The sequence below is a fragment of the Rhinolophus hipposideros genome (assembly GCF_964194185.1).
Source record: "Rhinolophus hipposideros genome assembly, chromosome: 8".
Classification (NCBI taxonomy): domain Eukaryota; kingdom Metazoa; phylum Chordata; class Mammalia; order Chiroptera; family Rhinolophidae; genus Rhinolophus; species Rhinolophus hipposideros.
The window spans coordinates 42,967,030-42,992,324 of record NC_138054.1 but is presented as its reverse complement, the minus strand read 5'-3'; the positions used below and the strand labels follow the sequence as shown (position 1 = coordinate 42,992,324).

Genomic DNA, 25,295 nt, shown 5'->3' with positions numbered 1-25,295 from the left:
TCTAGTATAAAGTAGTGCCTCGGGGAACAAAAGAAATTGCGATGACATTGCTAAAGACAGTGACTATATTTATTAGCATTACACGAACAGGAAAAGAGGGGGCTTGGGCATGTTTATTAATAATGTGATTTCAAATAGATACTACTTATTAAATTATTTTATATAATTGATGAGGATATTCTATTATAAATTATAAAATAGCATGATTAATAACGATTATGTGCCAATCCTACATAACTAGACAGAATTGTTTTATGACTTGTGGTATGATCTCCCCAAAATAATCAACTTTGCTTTATGGTACTACAGAGCACTATCATTCTTAAATGAAAGATAATACAATTGACATGGTAAAGATGCAAAGTCTGATAAAGTAATATCAACTTAATGTAGTAGCAATGTTCCTTAAACTTTTGAACACTATCACTCAAGATTTCTCTCTCTGTCTCTTCCAATATAGGACTTGGCAAGACCAGCAGTCTCTTCTTAAAAAGAGAAGGGATGTCTGTCTCCATAAAGGTGGGTGGGAACAAATTTAACTAGAGTTTGTATAAGCCAATCCTTTTATAATTTTCTGTTTTTGCAAGCAAACTCCCTGAAGAGTGGTCAGATTTATTAGAATTTCTGCTCATTTGGTATTCACGCTCTCATCTGGTATCCAGAAAGAACTTGAAATGCAGACAGTGGTGGCATCTGGAAATTTTACTATTGATATACACATTTGCACAGAAGAACAAGGTTCTGTGATCCCACAATCTGCAGCATGGATTCTAGTACATGTCATACCCAAGATGGCAGCTCGTGTGCAAGACCTTGCTACATACAGAGCTTCTAATACAAAGACAGTAATTCACTCCATCTCTAATGCAGCTTTTGAATGAATGCTACAGCAGCCACCTTAACTCTTTGCATAATTAGAATGCTCTCAAAAGATTGTGAGAGATTTGTTTTTTTTTATTTTATCAGGGAATTTTTATATAATCTAATTTTTTTCTCATTTTGTAACTCTTTAAGAATAAAGATATCTGTTCCAATATTTTGGTTGAGATATTTGAAAAAGTACTGAGTCAATTATGATGTTTTTCTTTGATTCAGTTTTTCAATTCAGTTTTTAATGCTTGCTTGTACATAAAAGAGAGGTCATTTTTTTCTTTCTTCCTTTAAAAACTATGTTTAGGTATAGGTTACTTACTTTAAAATCATAATATTTTAAGGAATTAAATGTTTTTTAATGAATTAAAATGTAAAATTCCCCTCTATCTTATATTTTTAGATAAATGATTTTATTTATATATTATTCATACCAAGGAATCACTATGTTGTTGGAATTTTCCTCTTATCCAGAATCTAATTCTTAGAACAATGTAAATATAATCAATAAAAATCAAAATCATGAAGATTATTAAACAATATGGGACTCATTGATCACTAATTAGTCCTTTAGGCTCTTGATGGGCAAATCAAGTAAAATTTAGCTTCTGGATTTAATATCTTGAGACAGTCTCTCTGATATAACAACATATATCAGATGATATATCTCATCTGATATAACAGTCTCTCTGATATAACAAAAAGAGAGTATGTTTAAAACAGGATCTACTAGTTATTGCTTTCCAAAGATACGAAGCCACATATAATAAGAGATTTAACACGTTATCCTCATGGGCAAATAGGACAGAAACATTAAAATACACTTATAATTTACTAAAATGACATTTTGAAGTTTCACTACAAATACATGGACTATTAATTCTTTCACTTTGCCAAAATAAAACCAACAAACTAAATAAACAACAAAATACAGTATAAAGTGAGGTGTGTACTTTGCATCCTGATAAATTGGATTTCAGAAGGTATTTCTAGAGCTAAACCAAGCCTGTATATCTTAGCTATACCGAACTCTTATGTAGCCCTGAGAAGCAATTAGTAAACACGACCTTTAGGAAGTCAGTTGGAAATCAGAAGACTCTCCCTTTCTTTTCACTTCTTGGACTTTCTTGCTTTAATTGCTACTGCCACAAGCTTCCTGGTTAACTCTGGTTAGCTCTAGGGAAAAACGTTATAGAACAATCATTTTTTTTTTTTCTTGGCTCTTGATTGTCATGGTCCTCTTTCTATCTACGCCTGACATTCTGTGGAAAAGTTTAAATTAAAAGTGATGAGCAGTATTTACAAACGAATATACCATTTCCAATTTAATGAAGATTAAACAAAGGGTCCAAAGAGAGCACTTATCAGAGGGAGAATTTGAAAGACACCAGTTAAGTCCATATGAAATAATCATTGGGTCTCTTATATACAACATGTCTTTGAATCGTCTCTAGCCAGCTTTAATCCTAATTTAATGCAAACATTTCCAAAATTTAACCATAATTACAACCCTGAATTATGACAAGGTTTATCCAAACATGTACCAATTCTAGCAATGTTCCATAATTGAAAGAACTCCAGACAAAGAGAGGAGCAGAAAGGGAAAGGAACTAACATGAGTTGGATACTTCATGTGTGACAGGAACCCAGTCAGATACTTAAGTGTCTTAAAGGCTTCAGTACCCATATAACATCTTCCGAAGGCTGACAACTCACCTCAAATGGTTGAAGAAAGAGGTTCTGAGAGGTCCTCCAACTAGAAAAGAAACGGGTTTTAATCTTAGGTCTCCCTGACCCGTTGTTACTCTATGAGCTACCAAAATCATCCTGCTTCAGTGGGTCTTAGTGCTCTTATGTGTAAATTAACACTGTTGATTACTAAAACTTCTTTTTTATATAAAATCTGTTATTTTAAGTCTGTGTGATTAATTGCCACAGTTATTAAACACTCAGAGAAGCATGTAAATCATGACTTTTCTCTATCCCAAACTAATTCAACTAATTCATGTGTTTTTGTTTTGTTTTTGTGGGTTTTTTTTTTTTCTTTTCTTACTAACCTAGACACTAAACAATATTTGGACTATTTTTATTTCCTTTTCTCAAATTGAAAAAAAAAAAAGAGCCGACTTATCTTCTCTTAGTTCTTAAATACATACATTTAAAAAAAAGTGTAAAGTTTAACACTGTTGACAAAGAGCAAACCATTTGGAAATACTCAGGTTTTTAAACATGGAACTCCTGATAGCATTTGGTGAGGTTTAAGGACTCAGGCTCCTGAGATACTTGGAGAATTCCTTTTGGATTGCACGCAAGGCTTTCAAAACAATTAAGGTATAGTGTCCTGGGGGCACAGTCCTAAAGACGACAGATGCAATAATCAATTTACAGAGAATCAGCTTTAGAGAAGGCAATGCTTCACGCTGCCATGTACAGAGCACATCAGTAGGAGTCCATTTGAAATGGCTGGTGGTTTTTCTTTCATAAAGTAATCTACAAATCAGGCAAAATAGGACTAGAAATAATAATAAAAAAAAAAAGTATGAGAAACTGGGCATGATTCTGAAAATGCAATTTTACATTTCTTTAAAGATATACCCATGGATAAAACATAGCCTTTTAATGTTCCTCTTGATTGTTGAATGGCATTTCTTAGCTATTGTTTGGTTAATTTCACCAAACCACTTCTAAATTCAAATTTTTTTTTTTTCCTCTAGCTTGCTCTTTTTGTTCTGAGCTAGGACAAGATGATAACAGTGGTTGACACTAGTGAGTTAATTTTATAACCAAAACTGACATTCCACTCAAGTATCCACAATTTAAAAGAGTAATGAATTGTCAGTTTTAACTGCAAATGGGTTTTTATGTGATTTTAGAAGTCTTTTGAATATTTATTCTGTTCCACTTCACACAAATCTGTATAAAATGCATTTTGTTAGTTCCAAATATATGTCTCCGTTGGCCAGATTTGGAAAATAATTAGACTTCACAAACATTATGAATATTGAATCAATATATAAATATTGAGGAGGTGTTTGAAAGATTTATTAACCACAAAAGACAGCAAATGTTACCTCAAAATTATTAAACATGTTTAATCAAAGAAATCAATTGTAGTTATGCATAGACTCCATTAATAGTATATAGATTTACTTAAATATGTTACAGATTTAGTCAAGTCTATCTTATGATTAGATGCATACAGAAAAACGGGGAAAAAAATTAAAACCAAAATCGACAGATGGAGTGGAACAGTGCATCTTGGTTTTATTTTTAAAGTTTTTTTTTTTCCTCATCACTCATTTTTAAAAGTAACTCCACAAAATCAGACGTCATCATTCAGTCAAGTGATATTCAGCAATGATTATCATTCATTCAACAAATATTTAACAATTGTCTATTGGAAACCAGACCGCATGTTAGATGCTAATGATAAACTTTAAATAAGACATCATCTCAACCTTTAAGACACTGAGAATCCAATGGAGAAAGAGGCAAACAAACAACTAAAATTGAAGTGTGAACATTTAAACACTGGGATGCTTTAGGAAAGCTCTTAGTCCAAACCAGTTTTCAAGGTGTGTGGGTAAAGAAATGAAAATACCTGGATACCTGTTAGGTACCAAGAACCCTCAAAGACAGGCCTGATTATCCTCATTTCACAGATGATTAAACTGACCCTGATTGATTATATAACTTGAAATTGTTTGCTACAGGTAACAATGTTAATCATGGCAGAGTGGGAATTGAAGTCCAGGTAATTTGACTTGAAAATTCATTCAATTTCTGTTTTACAGATCTGCCTACCATTCTAGTCAATTAATAAGTGAAATTACATTCAAAATTACATTCAGTTTATTTGTCAAAATCCTAAGCTTCAGGAGTAGGTTAAATGACCATGTCTAAGGCTATTCTAAGGCCTTGGCTTTTAGCCAGAATTTCCTTAGAGCTATAAAAAATGTATCCAAGTATTACCACCACAGAGTATGAAAAAGAGCATTCTGTTGGTTTTCTTCTATTGAAGTCCTTCTCCAAATGTAAAAATGTATATGAAACATTTTACAAAGGAAAACTAAGACGACATGTTAGTCAATGACATTCCATCAATGTTTTTGATTAAAGTGTACATTGATTGGCAATATATTAATTGTATTAATTCTTAGATTCATATAAAAATAAACCGTTTTGTAAGAATTTTGTATTTTCTCAGTTTATTAAAATATGACTCAAAGTGGTTGGGAGATAGATGACATCTTTTAAAGATCTGGCTCTGTTATTAGCTATATCTTTGATCTGCAGAAAGAAACTCAACTTTCCTGAATTTCAATTTTCATATTCATAAAATGGGAATAATGATGTCTATTCATTAGTACTCAGGGAATTGTTGTAAATAATTCAAATAAGAAAATGAATGCAAAACGCTTTTACTGTATGTATGAATAAAGCTAAGGAATGGGCTCTAAACCCCACAAGAACAGGGATAGTTTTGGGAACATAAATACCTGAAGGAACTGAACGTAAGAAATAGATTACTTAGCCAAGGTGGTATGGGTATTTAGCAGAAAATGTGGAGTTGAATTCTTTGTCTTTTAAGTATACTCTATCCATTATACTACTGTTTCCAAAAATAAACATATATTTGGAGAGAAATGAAAACGTTTGGTGCCAAGTAAGTTTTGTAAAAGTTAAATTGAAAAATATAAAAATCAAAGCATACATTTTGTAGTCAGTCTTTAATTTGAGCCCTGGTTCTGATATTTCCTGCTTGTGTAATTTTGCATAATTTGCTAAACCTACATGAACTCCCCTCCCCCAATTTCCTTGTTCATAAAATAGGGATAATTACGATATTTACATTTTATTGCTCTTTGGGTTAATTAAATATAATATAATAGATATCAAGCACTTAACACAGTTTCTGGCATATAGTAATAATTCAAATAGACACAATTGATATATTAATTGTCTGTAACCACTGCAACAAATTACCAGAAAATCTGTGGCTTAAGATAACAACAACAACAAAATCTTACAGTTCCGTAGTTTAGAAGTCCAAAACTGGTCTTTTGGGGCAAAGATCAAATTGAAGTCAGGTCTGCATTATTTTCCGGAAGCTCTAGGAGTAAATGCATTTCCTTGTCTTTTCCTGCTTCTAAAGGCTGCCCATGTTCATAGGCTCATGGCCCCTTCCCCCATCTTCAAAGCTCAGTCAGTCATTCTCACATCACATCATTTTGACCTCATTTTCTATCTTTGTTTTCTACTTATATGAACCCTCATAATTACACTGAGCCTACCCAGATAATCCAGATGATCACTCTATTCAGCTAATAAGAAACCTTAATTCCATCTGCAAACTTAATTCAAAAGCTCCAGCAATTAAGAGATGAACATCTTTGGAGGCCATTATTCTGCCAACCACAAATGCAAGATTAAAAACAAATGGTCTTAGAGTATCCTGTATATATTTACCATGTGTATATTGTAGAGTGGATTATAGTATTCAGTTTCTAGGCTTATTTAAGGCCCATTTATTGCAGATCATTTTTGAAACTATTGCTCCAAAGAATCCACTTTAGGAAATGATATATTCTACCATACATGTTTTTTTTTTTTTTTATTTATTAGTTTCAGGTGTACAAGACAAGGTAATACTTAGACGTTCATCATTTATATCCCTCACACTGTGAACCTCCCTACCCCCATCCACTATCCCTCCGACCTCGCACTGAGCCATCACATTATATATACAAAATTATAGTTGGCATTCATTATTGTTTAGCTTCTAGTGTACAGTGCCAAGATCAGGCATCTACAGTATCCCTGAGGTGGTCTCCCAAATGGGACACGTGTCCATCGGATACCCAACAAAATCTTTACAATATTATTGATTACGTTCCCCAAATTAATTTTCAAAAACCCTGAAGCCATCTTGTGGTTACGAGTTGCTTCCTAATGCCTTCACCTTTCCCTTTATCCCCCTCCCCATCCCGCCCATCTAACAACTCTTGGTTTTTCCTTTGTGTCCCCAAAACTGTTTCTGATTAGTTCATTCACATATTCTTTTCTTTAGATTCCGCATATAAGAGAGATCATATGGTACTTGTCTTTCTCTTTCTGACTTATTTCACTTAACATAATGTTCTCTAGATCCATCCATGTTGTTGCAAATGATAAGATTTCTTTCTTCTTTATGGCTGCGTAATATTCCATTGTATAAATGTACCACAGCTTCTTAATCCAGTCATCTACCGATGGGCATTTCGGTTGTTTCCATATCTTGGCTATTGTGTAAAGTGCTGCAATAAACATAGGAGTGCTTACAGATTTTGAATTGGAGTTTTGGATTTCTCCAGCATCCCATAGATTTTGGGTTGTCATGTTCTCATTCTCATTTGTCTTGAGATATCTTTTGATTTCTTCCTTGATCTCCTGCTTGACCCATTCATTATTTAGTAACATGTTATTCAGCCTCCATGAATTGGTGTATCTTCCTGTTTTTCTTTCCTGTAGATCATTTGTAATTTCATAGCACTGTGGTCAGAGAAGACAATTGGTATGATTTCAATTTTCTTAAATTTATCAAGACTTGTTTTGTGGCCTAACATATGATCTAGCTTAGAAAATGTTCCATGTGCACTTGAGAAGAACGTGTATTCTGCAGCATTGGGGTGAAATGCTCTGAAAAATATCAATTAAATCCAGGTGGTCCAAAATATCATTTAAGGCTGTTGTTTCCATATTGATTTTCTGTCTGTAGGACCTGTCCCTTGTTGTCAGAGGTGTGTTGAAGTCCCCTACTATGATAGTGTTACTGTTGATCTCTGTCTTTATGTCCATCAGTACCTGTTTTATATATTTAGGTGCTCCTATGTTAGGTGCATAGATGTTTACTAGGGTTATGTCCTCTTGTTGGATTGATCCCTTTATTATTATATAGTGCCCATCTTTGTCTTTTAATATGTTCTTCATTTTAAAGTCTTTTTGTCAGATATAAGTATTGCAACTCCAGCTTTTTTCTCGCTTCCATTTGCATGAAATATCTTACTCCAACCCTTCACTTTCAGCCTGTGTGTGTCTTTTGATCTGAGAAGAGTCTCTTGTATACAGCATATACAAGGGTTTTGCTTCTTATCCACTCAGCCACCCTATGTCTCTTGATTGAAGCATTTAATCCATTTACATTTAAAGTGATTATTGATAGGTACATAGTTATTGCCATTTTTTAAATTTGTAGTAGATTGTTTTCATCTTTCTTCTATTTACAGAAGTCCTTTTAGTATTTCTTGCAATGCTGGCTTGGTGGTAATAAATTCCTTCAGTTTGTTCTTTTCTGGGAAGCTCTTTTTATCTCTCCATCAACTTTAAATGATAGCCTTGCTGGATAAAGCAATCTAGGTTGTAGGCCTTTGTGTTCCATCACTTTGAGTATCTCCTGCCACTCCCTCCTGGCCTTCAATGTTTCTGTAGAAAAGTCATTTGATAGTCTTATGGGAGTTCCCTTGTATGTAACCCTCTGTCTTTCTCTTGCTGCTTTTAGGATTCTCTCTTTGTCTTTAAGCTTTGCCATTTTAACTATAATATGTCTTTGTGTGGGCCTGTTTGGGTTTATCCTGGTTGGAACTCTCTGCACTTCCTGGGCTTGTATGTTGGTTTCCTTCATCAGGTTAGGGAAGTTTTCGACATTATTACCTCAAATATGTTCTCAATCCCTTGCTTCCTCTCTTCGCCTTCTGGTATTCCTATGATGCACATGTTGTTGCGCTTGATGTTATCCCAGAGGTCTCTTAAACCATCTTCACTGTTTTTTTTTGTTCTTTTTTCTTTCTGTTGTTCTGTTTGGGTGATCTCTGCTAACTTGTCTTCTAAGTCGCTGATTTGATCCTCTGCTTCATCTAACCTGCTGGTAATTCCTTCAAGTGAGTTCTTAATTTCGGTAATTGTGTTCTTTAGTTCTAACTGGTTGTTCGTTATGATTTCTACATCCTTCTTTAGTTCTAACTGGTTGTTCTTTATGATTTCTATATCCTTGTTTATGTCTTCTCTAAGCTCCTTAAACATTCTTATCACCAGTGTTCTGAACTCTGTCTCTGACATGTTGGTTACCTCTGCTTCATTTGGTTCCAGTTGTGGAGGTTTCTTCTGTTCTTTTATTGGGGACATGTTTCTTTGTCTCCCCATTCTGACTGACTCTCTGTGTTTGCTTTGATGTATTAGGAAGATCCCCTAGAGTTCTTAGTTCTTGCTGGGTTATCTTATGTGTGTGTCCTCTATATTTGCCTTGGACTATGTTCTTCTCCTCTGCATGTGCTCCAAAGGTGGCTCTTGTGTTATGTATATTGTCCTGCAGTACAGCAGTCAGTCTGATTTCACATCCCTTACAAACTGGGGTCTCTGTTCTCTCCTTGTGTCTCTTCCTGCCAGGTAAGATTGGGGCCAGTTGACTCCAAATTCTTTTGCCTCCTGGCTTCTTTTCTTGCTTCCTCTCAGCACCCCAGCTCTTAGCCAACCTTTTTCCCACCCATCTCCTTTCCACTTTCAACACCTCGCCCACTATCGACCCTCTTCACATGCTCCCAGGTGGTGCTCTCTACCATACTACCTCCAGTATATTTGATAATGATGAACTATGATTTTATATATGAGTGTGTGTGTACATTTCCTTTACACATATATAAACTTCCTTTTAGATTAAATATATTCATATACTTTTTAATAATTCCCAATTTCAACTCTTAAAACATCTTTCTTTTTTCTGACATATCTTTAGCAGTAATTATAATTGTTTGATACATGTAATTCAGTGCAATTCTCTGGATAAAATCCTTGCCAGTTTGAATAGGTTTAAAGGTACACTTAGACCCAAATTTCATATATTTCTAACCTCACATATTTACTAAAATATGGAAGCAATCTGTTTCTACATTACATTTTTCACTCTCGTTCAGAATGGACAAGGAAAGAAAATAAGCCTGTATGTTATCATTTCTAAACTCATATTTTTTTGTGTGATATGCCCATGTTGTTCTTCTTTTTAAGATTTCTCAATCTTAGAGATTAGATTTTGAAGGAAGAGACAACATGTTAAAACTGAAAGAAGACCTAGTGCCAAATGACATGCCTTCATCAACTGATTAGAATTTTTTTCTATTCATTTTACCCTGATTTCATTTCCAATTATTTTCTTTCTAGTTGTTCAGCATTTTTTAATCTTTTATAACAAAGGAATGTACGGCACATAAAAACAAAGGAAAAACAAGAGCTGCCATTTCTGAATTTCATTATTTTACAGTCATTACCACATAGTTGTAAACTCTAGTAACAAAAAGTGTTTCTTTTAAAGGAAAGGGAAAAAGAAAAAAACTGATAACTAAGTATACCCCTTGGTGTATGCAAGACAAAAAATATTTTTCCAGCATGTCTCTAATCCCTCAGTGGTATAAGATTCTCTATGAAGAGTTGATCACAATAACAACATCCTCTGCCATTAACATAACAAATGCTAAATTTGAAACAAAGACATTCTAATTTCAACAATATGAGAAGATTGTGGGATATTTCTGGCTCTTGAGACCACAGCTTCTGGTTAACCTAAGATATGACACTGAGAAACCAAACCTGAGTGACAATTAACTCTTTCTGAACCAACCTACAACACTACCTGGATCCTGTAAGAAGACACTGGCAGGACATGAACACAGGACACTGGGATCAGTGTCACCATAGACAGAACTTCATCCATCCTTGATTTCAACAATTCAAATTTAGGTGATTATTACATGAATGCATGATCAACCTGATTCTTTTTGTGCTTTTCTTCCACCCATATTTCACAGAAGCAGTAAATGAGGCACAATATCACTGCTGTGAATGGATAAACTGGAAATAAAACTTGCTCCTGGATTTCCAAAAACATGACAACAAAGTCATAGCATTTCTGTAGGCTACCTCTCAGGAGACATGACAACATAAAAATGATACTCATAAAATAATCTGACAAATTAACAACAAAAAAAGACACTAACCCAAGCAAACAAAACAAGCACGTAGTTTTTCCCAATTAATCAGAACTTTTGAAAACTCATGAAAAATGAATGTGTAGGCTCTTTATGCATACTGTGCTTTTGTGCCCCCTTCTCCCCTACTCCCCTAGCAACTTCTCAAGAGTGTGGGACATCTGATGATGATATGGTACTGGTCCAGGCAATACAAATCAGATGTTTTAAATTATTACCATTCATCTAATCATCTCATCTTTCATGTGATTTTAGGTTTGATGTTATTACTTGGTGCTGTCATTCCCATTTCCCATTTATCAAATGTAAGTCCCCTCTGTCTTTTCTATAGAAATGTAGGGCTGTTAGCTTATTCTTTCCATAATTTTATGCAAATAGTCAAGTACTACAGCACTACAATATTTAGTCCCATAGAAGACATGATTTTTTCTGAGAATAATTTTTGCATAGCCTCCTGATGAGAGGTAAGAGTTGGAAACTACCACAGTTAGTGTAGTCTCTTTCTCTCTTTACCTCTCTCTCTTTCTTTTTATTTCTTATTTATGTCATAATATCAAAAAAGTAAGAAAACAGTTTTGCTTGCCTTTTGAGTAGTTCCACATAGAGATCCATGCTGACATTATTTTACTGTAAAATCAGTGCCTCTTATTACCTATTTAACTGGGGGATTTATTCGCTATTGTGTTCCTATTTTGGCTATCAGTAATGACAACCATTTTTTAAATAAAAGTCGTTTTGGCTGTGATTAAGTATATATTTTCTCTTCTTTTAGTTGACACTCAAAGTTTTTCCAACAATATGGTCTGTAATTAGTGTGTCATTAGAAAAGTTAAAGGCCACACAATGAAATCTATTTTTAATTGTTTTATTTGTCAGGCTGGTAGATGATTGGTCTAAAATAAAAAGGTTGGCAAAAATTTCATCACTTCTAATACACAAAGTGGTTCTGTGGCATTTGTACACATTTAGGTTTGACAAGAAGCTTTTTTGTCATTACAAAGCTGAGAAAAGGCTTGACATATGTATTTTTCTATGTTGTGCTGTTATGCCTCTTCCCCCCAAAAATAGAAAGGAATAGAAAAAAGGTTAGAGAAACAGGCAGCTAATATTTATATAGATGCTTTTCGATACATCTATTAAATATGAAGTTACAGCGACAAAGAAGAGAAGAAACTGAGGAGTTGAAATGAATCACTGATCTTTCCAACTGACTATATACACACATACAAATCTTCCATTACAAATAGTAATAATAGTATCATTTATTGAGTACTGACTGTGTCTAGTACGTAACATCTTTTAATTCTTAAAGTAGTTTTATCTCACTGCCCTGACAGGAAGTGCCAGCAGCCCTGAATTCTTTTGCTTGGGCCAGAAGGTGAGATCTGTATGGCTTCTGAGGACCCTGCCCCTAACAGGTTTACCTGCCTACCCCTAAAGCGGCCTGCTCCTGTGATTTTACTACTGCCATAGATTCCCCTGGAAGGCTCACTGGAGCCTGAGATGGCTAGGACCAAGTTTAGGAAGAATTGGGTCATGTCTGAGTGTCTTCTTGCTGTGCAGGATGATGGGGAAGAACAGGGTGGGGGTGGGGCTGGGCAGGGTGGGGGTGGAGGTGTTCATTTGACGGAATAGAGAGCAAGTGTGGGTGAGGATATGTCCAGCTCTGTGCAAACTTCCCCTGCTCCTGTCCTATTCTAATGTTAAGTCATTTGGCAGAGTATATTTTAATAATTGCTGCCTAACTCTTCTCTGTATTGTTTGAGAGGTTCCTACCTGGACAAAGTTGTCTTTTGAAATTTAAAAAAAGAAAAATCATCTTTTAATTTTTATAGTAATTTATAGTAATTTATAGTAATTCTATGATGTTGGTTGCTCCAAATGGATTAAGTGTCTCGATCCTGAGTTCACACAGGTACTAAGTGGGAAAGCCGAGACTCAGGTTCAGATCAGTCTTCATGGAACATGTTAGCCCTTTCCACTGTATAAGCCCGTGTAATGATATCATAATTATGGAGATGCCATTTCTCTCCAAAGCACGGTTCTATTAGCTGACTCATATCAGTTATGCCTGAATAAATTAACCCATAATGAAAACATTTATTAAATATAAATAAAGCATATTGCCTGTCCTTATGTGGTTTATATTTTAGCCTAAACACAGATATATTAACCATTAATGGACTATGATAGAAGGGTGGAAAGGGTCAAAGAATACTCAGAGAAGGGGTGATTAACTTCACTTGGAGGGAAGGAAGGGGGTTCAAGAAAAACAAAAAAAAACACAAAAATACAGAGACGTGAAACACCCGGATTCTTTAAGGCAATAGCAAAATGTTCAGTACACCCATAGGGTAAGGGTGCACAAAGAAAATAAGTGGGCTAGGGCTCTTGAAGTAGGGGAAGCAGGCAGTGAGAAGCTTGCTTGCCATTGTTGCTGTACTGATTTTTAGAGAGAGAGAGAGAGAGCTTCAAACTATTTAAAAGCTATTTAAAAGCCTATTATATACTATTTGCTGTTCCATAAGTCTTTATTACTCTTATAATTTAAAAAAATCAAATAAAGTACAATGTAAAAAGTGTAATGACTCATATTAGAAATAAAGTGCCTTCTATTCTTCCTTACTAACTAACCACCAGAATGGCAACAGGCAAATTGGTGAAAAAGTTCTAGGTGGCATAGAGATCCTTTAAAAAAAAAAAAAAAGTCATTCATGATGAAACACTGAAAATGTAAAGAATATATATAGACCCATCAGGTCAAAAATACCTAAACCCAGAGATTGTTCAATCCCAAATACACAGTATTCTTTCCATTAGACAGACTATTCCAAATGACAGGCCTAGTGTTTCATTCAGTCGTATGCAAAGTTTTCAGTCTGGGCTCAAACAAAGGGGTTCTATGGGACTGTACATGGTGGGCAATTTTTGCATATGTAATTGACAGTAGGATTCTGGGAAAGAGACAAAGGCAGAGATTGACGTAACACTTTCTTCTCAGTATTTCATGTGCAAGCATATGCCCTCTACATCTCAAGCTGTGTCAGTGCTCTTGATTTTATGTAGTTATTAGAGAGGACTGCGGCCACACGTGGCAGAGTGCATTGTGCAGCTCTGGTGCCTATGGCTACTCATAAATATCACTGTGGTGATGATAAGGAATGTTAACTACTGCAGTGGGACGGGACAAAGAGAGAGCTGAAAATTTATGGAACATTTTAAATAAAACTGGTATATTTAGTTATCTTTGAAGAGTAATATAACATTTTAATAACAAGTAGAACAAATAACTCCCACTCTTCCAGAAGGTGATGAACCAGATGGCTGACCCCTTCACTTATCTCAGAGGAACAAACTGGAGATAATTTTGCTTCTGAAATATATGGCTCTTCCTCTTTCATTAGCCCCATATTTTAAGACTGACGTATGAATTCAAAGCTTCTAGGAACTTATACATTCCCTCCCTTTGATCTTGACAAGGCCACACTGATTTTTTTTTACCTACATGCAAATGCAAATAGTAAGTCAGATGCCATATTTTGGAATTAGCCAAAAAGGATAATAAACCACACTTCAGAAAACACAGATTAAGTTGGGTTGCCTTTAAGGAGACCTCACTGCTGTGTACTGTGAAGTTCAAAGAGGAACATATCATACTGTCAAAGACAAGGGGGCTGTGTGAACTGCGAGCTCAAAAGGCTCACATAATCCCAACTACAGGCCAAGTCTCAGAAAGTGGGGCAGTGTCTCCTTTGGAGATGGGATTAAACACTTCAAGGTATGTAAAACGGACAACTCTCCATGAGAGATGGATGAGCCATGGAATGTTTTCTCCCTGGAAGTAATTGTTCAAATGCTCTACAAGGTGTTTTCATTAGCTAAATAAATACCTTGGAGAACAATTTTTACTTGTCTAGAGCAGACTTAAAGTAACAATTTCCAAGAGTCTTTAGGAGGTCAGGAGTTTCAAGGGTAAATTTATATCACTTTGAAAAATACACATAGATTTTCTGCTAAACATGCTCATTTTAAAGGAGAGGATGGTGTCCTACAACTAAAAAAAAAAAAAAAAAAAAAGAGTATGTAGAACCTGAAAATTTGAGTTTTGTCCTTTGTGTTGCTATTCTGACATTTCATTCTCGGTCATTCAAACCCCAATTCACTAATACACTCAAAATCTGACTCACTTCACTTCATTTCATTGTTTGCTCAGAACAGATTGTATAACAGGCAAAGACTGAAGGTCAAGTTTATTGATTAAAACCCACAGCAATGAAGTATCTATTAAGCAAGGGTAACTGACTCCCATGTGGCTTAATCCACATGGAATTTTTCTGGAGGGAGTGATTTTGACAGAAATCAGCAACATTATAAGATTTCAACGAAACGAAAATGTTATTAGATACATTAGAATTTAAAAATTAAAGTACTCCCATTCACAGGTTCAACATCTCTACCTCCACACTGTTCCTTCGATTTCCATAGTATCTACACCAGTTCTCAGAGCCTCATTCAAGTGTAGACTATCACAGAACTTTTCCAACTAGATTTTCTTTCGCAAGCCCTTACATCATAATTTTGTTTCACCCCAAAAAAGTTTTTTAAATATACATTATTCTGTTTCTATTCCCCCATTTTAACTAAGCCTATCCTGGTCCAAAAAGAAGCAAATTGAGTCATTAATGCTCAAAGGTATATTATCTCACACAATATTTCAAGAGGATGGCCTCATAGTCATGGTAGGTAGTGTTCAACATGGTTATTACAGAATTCATCAGTTAAATAACAAGGCATTTGGTGGATAAGTTGATAGATGTTACCAAGTTCTCTAGTGGTTGATCTTTTCTGTTTTTTTAATGAAAATGTCTTAACCTTTCTTAGTGTCAGAACTTTGAGAACAGGATAAAAAAATGACAGTCATTCTCCCCAGGGGAAAATATCAAAATGTACCAATTTTTACATATACTCTCATGGATATTATAGGTAACAAATCCCTCCATTTAAAGTCATGCATGTCACCTTGTTTTGGCTATTGTAACAGCTATTCTTTAGGGTTAAAAAGTTTCTCAATAAACAAATAAACAAACAAACAAACAAAAAACCAAACAAGTCATACCATATCAGTCAAGGAAGGCTGTGCCAGAGTTTAAGGAAATCTGTTATTTAAAAAATCCCAAACATAGTTTGTCAATCATGTCCATTGCTCATCATTTCTTTGTGTATAAGACGGGGTTTCCACCATTGCCAACCGCCAAGCTGGTGGAGCTGGATGAATAACTCTAAAGTTTCCACATGATGACACTTATAACTGCTGCTTCCTGTGACAGCTTCTTCATCTGGGGAAGCTCCCAGCCGTGCCTCCCCAGGGCTCTCCGCTTAAACTCTCTGCAGCTGCTCCTCTCAACAATGAATGACTCCAAGTCAGCAGTGGAGCCCAGCCATTACAGCTTCCCACAGCTGCTCCCCAAGAGTCCCATTGCTTCTCACATGCTCAAACAATCTCCAACAGCATCTTGAGCTCTCAGGAGCTGCACATTTGAGTATTTCTCTGTCAGCATTGCTCCTAAAAGACATCTTATGGCAAAGTTCTAATGAAGCCATTCCCCCAATCTGAAGAGCTGGTCCTGTTCCCAAACTGCCAATCCCCCGACCTTCATTTGCTTTTGTGGATCAACACAATGTGACATCATACTTGTAACTGCTTACTTGGCACTTTCTGGATCTTGAAGTAGCTTCTCAATGCAGCTCGGAAGGATTTATTATGCACACTAAGAGTAACTTCCAAGCAGCTTCCTACAGCTAACCATCAGTTCCTGCCTGTAATCAAACCTCAAGCCCCTCTCTCTACCAAGTACTTCTCTCCAAAAGCTGGTTATGACTCTCGATAAAAAGAGGAACACTTTCTTTATATATACCCTGCGTACACATTTGTTCCAGCCCAGATCTAACTTCTGTGCCCTGATTTGACTCATGCCAGTACTGCACCCACTGGTGTGTAAGCTCCTCGAAGGGAAAAGCTAATCCTTTTTTCTGGATCTTTCTTTTCCTAACGTCTAGAACAATGCTTAGCCCAAGACAAATGCATAAAGAATGCGTTAGAGTTCGTGTCGAAAGTCATGGACCTGGTTTACTGGAGAAAATTCCCAAATTGCTTTTCATTTGTTTCCCCACAAGGCACAGGTGCAGCTGTAAACATTGAGGTCCAGAATATTGCTGGACAGCTGTTAGCTCCCAGGGTATATATACAGCCATACTCTGCAGCCTGTTTGTATGTTATTTTTCTTAAAGTTACAGTCTGTGTGCATAATGAAAGACTGCCATTTCCACTCATACCATTGTGTATATGGAATTCTAATATTCATTAAAGATGTGACTGAAATGTTAATGATAATTGCACCCAAAAAGCTAATAAAGAGAAGCCCAAGGCTCACATAAATGCCAGCATTTAATGATTATGCATACTTTTATCTTTTCTCCCTAATTTATCTTACTTTCTGATAATTAGTTTAGTAAATCTGAGATCACAATATATGTGTAATTAAATTTAAAATTTGTTTTTGAATTTGCTTTTTATACTCAGGAATGAAATATATATATTTTTCCAGAATGTAATGAGGTAATCATCATTATAAAAAATGGTTACCTATATGGAAAATAGAACTTAAAACATACCTCTTGTGAGAATTTACAAGTAGGAAACACTTGAAATTTTAGGAAATAAATCTGTATCGATAGGGATACAGTCAGGAAAATAGAAACCAATCGAAGTACTTCAAGTAAACGGATTTAATATAGGGAGTTGTTTATAGAGTAATGAAGGGCTAGGAAGCCAAAGCATGTGAAAGTGAGAAAATTCAGAGATTTCTAACAAGTAGCCACTAATACTCCTCCACGCAGGTATTATTACCAGAGCCCAGAGATTAGGACTGTTTATCAGGAACTAGATCCACAGCGTGGGACTGCCCCATGTGAGCTGTGCTGTTGGGGTAATGGGCTGTCCAGCAGAAGTGAGAGCAAGGGAGGAGAGAGGCTTTGCAGAAGAAACTGCCAGTGGCAATGAGGAAGGGGAAAGTAGCCTGACTCTCACTTCTACCTGTCCCTGGTCTCTGCCAGTGTCTCCCACTGGGGGAATCTTGCCAGAAACCACAACGCATACCAGCCTGGAAACACAACCACAGGCATCATGAGGGAGACCCTGCCTGCTGTGCTATTTGTCATACGGGAGACCCTGCTCACTGCGCCATTTGTCGTGAGGGGTCTCCTGCGGGGTCTCTGGTCCCACTCCCCACATAATAATGCAGGATATGGTGAGGCCAAAAAGGAACACTCACGGAGCCATAGGTAGGGGAGTCATACTACCATATTCTCGTTGGCGGCTGGGTTGGAGACACAGGAAGCAGGAGCCACACTGTTCGCAACCTTCACTGCACCGCTTGTAGGCTCAGCCACCATCTTCTTGCTAGCCCCCATTTTTCTGCTAGCATAGCCACGGAAGTTATATTAGTGGCCAATGGCTCACTGGTTACAGCTGATGGCCAACTAGCCACAGCTGATGGCAATCCAATCACAGTTGATGGCCATTTACTACCTGAGCCAGCACCTTTCTATGTGAGGCCAAGAGCCTGGAAACTGCTCTTTGGGGCTCTGTCCCCACACTCCACCCCTACAGGGTCTCGCCTCACAATCTACACGACAAGGGTCTTCCGCGAGGGGCCGTGTGCGAGGAACCTTGAGGTGAATGCAATATCCTAGACAGAGCCAGACTCTCTGGACACACCCAAGGTTTTTCAGGGCACCACCAGTGCTTCTGGACACAGCCAGACTTCCTGGGCTTCTTCGGGTACCACCAGTCTTCCCGGGCACAGCCAGGGTTTCTCAGGGCACTGCCACTCTCTCTGGGCACAACCAAACTGCCTGGACTCAGCCTGGGCTCTCAGGGCACTGCCACTCTCTCTCTCTGGGCCTCTCAGGATACCGTGCTGGAACAATAGCGGCTCTCAGTCAAGGTGCTTACATATTCTCGATGGTGGCCGGTCAAGATACAAAAGCAAACATTAGCCAGTTCCACTACATGGTGGTATGTTCCCAAGCAAACAGTAGGACTCAGCAAGCATTTCCTTTTGGAATTACAAGTCCTGCATCGGGCTGCCTCAGCAAGCACTTCCCAGCTCACAGGGCTGCAATGACCTTCGATTCAGAGGACTGCATGCCTGGCCGAATCAAGTGGACAGAAGTCAGAGGCCAAAAAGGAACACCCACGGAGTCATAAGTAGGGGAGTCATACCACTATATTCTCGCTGGCAGCATCCGCCTCTCTGCAATCCGCTCTTGCTAGCTCAGCCACCATCTTCTTGCTAGCCCCCATTTTCTGCTAGTGTAGCCACGGCAGTTATATTAGTGGCCAATGGCTCACTGGTTACAGCTGACGGCCAACTAGTCACAGCTGATGGCCATCCAGTCACAGTTGATGGCCATTTACTACCTGAGAGAGCACCTTTCTATGTGAGGCTGAGAACCTGGAAACTGCTTTCTGGGGCTCTGTCCCCACAATAAGGGTCAGCCAGCCCCGTGATATAAAGCATGGCAAAAGAGGTATAAAGAATGGCTCTAAGATCAAACAGGCAAAAATGATTGCTACCATACCTTTTCTTTACTTTTAGGTAGTGATTAATTTTCAAAAAAAATGTCGATTTTTTTTTCCAATTATTGTAGCTCAAAACCTTAACACTGGTATAAAAGTATTATATCTTTTCACATGGAATTTTTCCACAGGAAGGCAGAGTAATTAATTTTATTAATATTTTACAATTAACTGTATTATCAATATTCTTAAATAAAAATCACTTGGAATCAATGAAATAAATCTCAATTATATCCTATTTCAAACAGAGAGAGAGAAAGGTTCTATCTGTTCATTATTAGCTCACAGGAAAAAGAACAATGGTAGCGTCTATTGAATCAGACACTAGGAGAAATTTCTCTTATACCTGATTGTTCTTTTCAAAATTTCACAGCAATCCAGAGAGTTGAGTATTATTTTTTACTTCTCAGAGAGTGAAAATGAGTGTTAAAGAGATGGAGACACTTAACCAAGTTCATATACTTTATAAATACCAGAGCTGGATGTCATCTGAGGTCAATCTAATGCCAATGCTACACTAAACTATTTAGGAGAACACCATTATTACTGGTTTCAAAGAGAGAAAGAGCCCAAACCATTATTAAATGAGAAAAATAAATCAAGAATCTTATCTGGTCATTGGCTAGCTTGTGCTCTAAGGAACTTGACTCACTTATTAAATATTCATTTTGTCTATCACTTATTAAATATGTATGTTATCCCCAATTACATATCAGCCCTTGTTCTATTCACTGAGAGTAGGGAAGTAAGATAAGATCCATCCTTTCAAGGAGCCTGTCACAACCTGCCATGCATTGAGGATTAAAGCATGTGTCTATATTTTCTAGTAGTTCAGAGGTTCTCACCCTGGAGTGATTTTTACCCCAGTAGACACTTGGCAATGTCTAGAGATATTTTGGGATGTCACAGGCAGAGAATGGTACCGGTGTCTATGATGTGGAGGGCAGTGTTTTAAATTATTCATTCTGCTATCATAAAACATCATACATGGGTGGTTTATAAACAACAAGCATTAATTTCGCAAAGCTCTGGGGCCTGGGAAGAACAAGATGATGGCACCTGCAGATTCTGTGTCTGGAGAGGACCTACTTCTTAGACTGTCATTTTTCACTGCTACAACCTCATGTGGTGGAAAGGGGGAGGAATCTCTGGGGGCCTCATTTCTAAGGGCACTAATCCCATTGATAAGGACTCCACCCTCATGACCCAAGCACCTCCCAAAGACCCCACTTCCTAATACCATCACATTGGGGATTAGGTGGCAACATATGTATTTTGGTGGAACACAAAGATTCAATCTATAGCAACCAGAGATGCTCTTAAACATTCTACAATACACAGGTCATTTCTTCCCATTCTAACACACACACACATACACACACACACACATACACACACACAAATTCTATGGTTCAAAATGTCAACAGTGCCAAGATTGAGAAAAACCCTGTGGTAGGTGTGTATGAAGATAACTTTGAGTGTATGTGTGTGTGTGTGTGTTTGTTAGTTTTCTATTTGCTGCCATAAATTACTATAAAATTAAGGGCTTAACACAAATTTATTTTACAGTTCTGTAGGCTAGATGTCCAATATAAGCTATCTCAGTGAAAACTGAGGTGTTCAGGAATGTTTTACCTTTGGGAGTTTCTGGTAGAGAATTTATTTCCTTACCATTTCCATCTTCTAGAGGCTACCCACATTCCTTGACTCACGATCTCTTTCCTTTATGTTCAAAGCCAGCAATGGTCTGTTGAGTCCTTTTGACATTACATCACCCCAATCTACTTCCACAATCATGTCTCCCTCTGATTATCTTCTGCCTTTCCCTTCCACTATTAATCACACATGTGATTTCATAGGGCCCACCTGGATAACCCAAGATGATATCACACTGTTAAGATTAGGTGATTTGCAATCTTAATCTCCCTTTGCCATATAACCTAACATATACACAGGTATGGGGACAGAGCCAGGAGTGCAGTTTCCAGGCTCTCGGACTCACGTGGAAAGGTGCTGGCTCAGGTAATAAATGGCCATCAACTGTGATTGGATGGCCATCAGCTGTGGCTAGTTGGCCATCAGCTGTAACCAGTGAGCCATTGGCCACTAATATAACTGCTGTGGCTATGCTAACAGAAAATGGGGGCTAGCAAGAAAATGGTGGCTGAGCCTGCAATTGGCGCAGTGAGGATTGAGGATTCTGTGGTTCCTGCCTCCTGTGTCTCCAACCCAGCCTCCAATGAGACTGTAGTGATATGACCCCTTACTTATGGCTCCTTGGATGTTCCTTTTAGGCCTCACCATATTCTACGTTCTTATGTGGGGAGCGGGACCAGAGACCCCGCAGGCCGCCCCGCATGACAACATGTTCCAGAGATTAGGATGTGGTCACCTTTGGGGACCATTATTCTGCTTACCACAAGGAGGAATGCATGTGCAACTTTTAGCAAAGTTATTTACACAGAGTAGGAATTGAATTAAAGTGGAACTATGTAAGCATTATTTAACTAAAACTCAATTAATCTTAGATGTCCTTTTAAAATGAAAGGGTTATAAGCAGAGGGAAAAACGATGTACATGACTTGCCTTACTCTGCACTGATAAAGAGCTCTGAAATCTGTGCCTTGTTAAGTCTTCAACCTGAAATTTAAAAATGTGTCCACATATCAACTGGCTCAAATCAAAACCTAAAAGAATGAGTGAAATACGTGAGAGGAATATCTAATTGTGTTATTTTTGGCCTTTTTAAAATATTAACCTTACTTGTGTTTGGCATTAGGAAACTTTGGTTTTAATCTTTGTAGCTAACACTGTCCTATATAAAGTCTTTTCCCCCCTCAAAATGACATTGCTAGGAGAAAAAAAAAAAACATAAAATGTTGGTATCCCATTTATTATTTTTTTCACTCCAACATGCAATCACTATTCTGCATTTCCGAAAACATGGGGATTAACTGAGGATAAGGATGCTATGACCTGAAATGAAAATAAGCAACCTAAGAATGCCTAACTAATCCTTTTAATTTAAAAAATTTCCTGTTATGTCAGCATTCCTAGTGTTATGCCCTAAAGATAGCGTCAATACATTAAGTCAAAGCTTAAGCAAAGTGACTGGCATGAAGCCAGGAAAAAGAAATATGTACATATATAGCCAATACATCGCTCTTGAGTCCCCAACATTTGTTAAGCACTTTCCTGGATGTGTGGGAGTCAAAAAGGATTAAGACCTACTCCTTACCCTCAAGAAGTTCACTGGAGTTCTTATTTGGAGTCCACATATAGATTTAAGGAGGATGAACATTCTATTCATATGAAGTTTGTAAAACATTAAGGGTATGTACATTTTTCTAGAGATAAGGTCCACGGGTTTCATCAAATTTTCAAATGGGTCCTTGACCACAGAATGTTTAATTATCACTGGTCTGATGCAAACCTACTAATTTGGTTTAGAAAGCTATGACAGGTAAGTGCAGGTGCATGGTACACCTTTCTTGTTCTCTCTACGCTCTCCGTAGATAACTAACTAGAAGATGCTGAAGGAATGGGAAGTGAAGTGGTGTAAGGCAGAGAGATGTTGGGATATATGTACAATCACTTTGATTCTGTAAATTGAATTTTGCCACCAATCTTAATTATGCCCATTTTCCTCTTGGCACTACACATAATTCATTCTTATTGTTCTGCTATAAATCATAAAGTAAACAATATCATTAGCAGGTTTCAAATTTTCTCCTCTGCTAAATTTTATCTTTGTCCTACATAAAGTTTACCAGGGGCATGCCATTTGGAATTCAGTTAATGAAAACACAACATTTTAATTACCTTGGTAGCAATTTCTTAACTATACACATAATTTGGGGAAGAATACAGTAAAATAATTTTATAGGTCAAATCTTATTGCAATGATTTCCAAGGAGAAGACAAATTATTTCCCTAGACTTTTATTTTACTTGTAGGCTTTCTGAAAATAAGTACACCAGCTAAAGCTTGGTAATCTTTTACTTACAGAGAGATTTTCATACTGATAGTGTACATTGTATTGGGATTTGACACGTATTACTCACAGTTATTTTCCTTGTTTCTGGAAAAAGTAAAGATACTGTAAGATAGGCAACAAATTTAACTATTTGGAAATGCAGCACACAAAACAAAACTCAAAATTTCTGCTAAGAAAATAAAAATGTGATCAGTCTAAGCTTTGAGATACTATGTACTTCAAGAGCTAATATAAATATTCATTAATCATTGAAGGGACTTTTAAAGGGCAGGAAATTTTGCTTAAAGGGTTAATTACTTTAAAATATTTTCAAATTTATTTGAAATGTCATGTTACCAAAACCAGAAATGCTGTTTTACTCAGTCTCAAAATGAGTGATGAATTTTGTTCTTCTGATACACTCCATTTTCAGATATCCTTTTATTTAACATTTGCCAACATGATCCAAAATGTGAAACTTGAAGGAAAGGACAAAGTAGGGCAGAATTGCTCCTCAACAACACTGACCACAAACTGTACAACTCATTGGTTCCACTGCCCTTCTTCTGCCACCCCTTAAAAGCTCATCCAACTCATGAGTAGATCAGAGGTACTGAAGTAGAACCCTCCTTGCTGGCACAATTCAGTAGTTAGCAAAGATGCTTATTTAAATTCCAACATTATTCCCCTTTCTCTTACCAACTCACACAGTTCAGCAATAGTTTTCATGAAAGTTCCCTCTATAGGGTAAAGGGATGACTCAGATGAAAGCCAATAGCATACGATATCTGTATTATTTTTCTTGCTCTTTTCTACTTCTCTTTCATTTGCAAATAACAGCATATTGAAAGTTTATAAGAAAATATCATCAACTTACTCAATTCCTCTGTGTATAGTTGGCAGTGCATTATGGATTTTTGTAGTTTTGATGTACAGTTCTGTTCTAATATCAGATCTTGTATTAGACTATATATAAAACTTCATGTACAAAGTTTTGGTTAGAAAAATATGATCACTTAAAGAAAAAAATATTTGTCAGTGAAAAATAGTATTCATTGAAATCTACCTTCTTTTTCTACTACTGCTTTTATCTCAATCACAGAAAAATAATGGGCTATAACTTTTTCTAAACACTGTATATTTAAAAAGTCAATAATATTTACAGGAAAAAAATATTTATTCTGAAAGAACTGAATATTCAAATGAGAATTTCACTAAAAATTAGTTCAATTAACACTATTTCTCGTGGACCCTCGTAGCGAAACCAGTAATCTAATCAATGTCAATATATTCACAGATAAAAGTGAGATAATAGTTTCCTAGAATCTGTCCTGATACACACTGCCATGTAACCACAGCAATTCTAGCTAGACTGGCATGTCTGGGGTCGGGGCGGAGGGGGGTAGGAAGAGAGGAAACAAACAAACAAAAAAACCTGTAAACTAAATACCGACCTGAAAACTGCATTAATATTTTAAATTATTATGAAATACTTCATGGCCTATAAAAGCGTATCCCATGTAAGTCCAGATAAGTGAACCTGAGTTTCTTTGTGAAGGTATCTTGGAAGAAATAAGTTTTCCTGATGTCTAGATAACAAATGATACCTGAAGGACTTATTTTCCCAGGTTAGGCATAATTGTTCTAAACTGTTTAGATACCAGACCATTATCTTTCTGGACTGCAATAATACTACTTCATATATTTCAACAGATAAAATGTTTCATATTGAATAAAGCACATGGAGAACACAATGACAGTCTAATTAATAAGGCATATGTTCCCAAATGCTTAT

General features: G+C 36.7%; 1 protein-coding gene across 1 annotated transcript in view; it reads right to left on the bottom strand.

Moving 5' to 3' along the window:
- NEGR1 (neuronal growth regulator 1) overlaps window positions 1–25,295 on the bottom strand; it is an 845,668-nt gene that overhangs the window by 460,200 nt on the left and 360,173 nt on the right. The window lies entirely within an intron of this gene.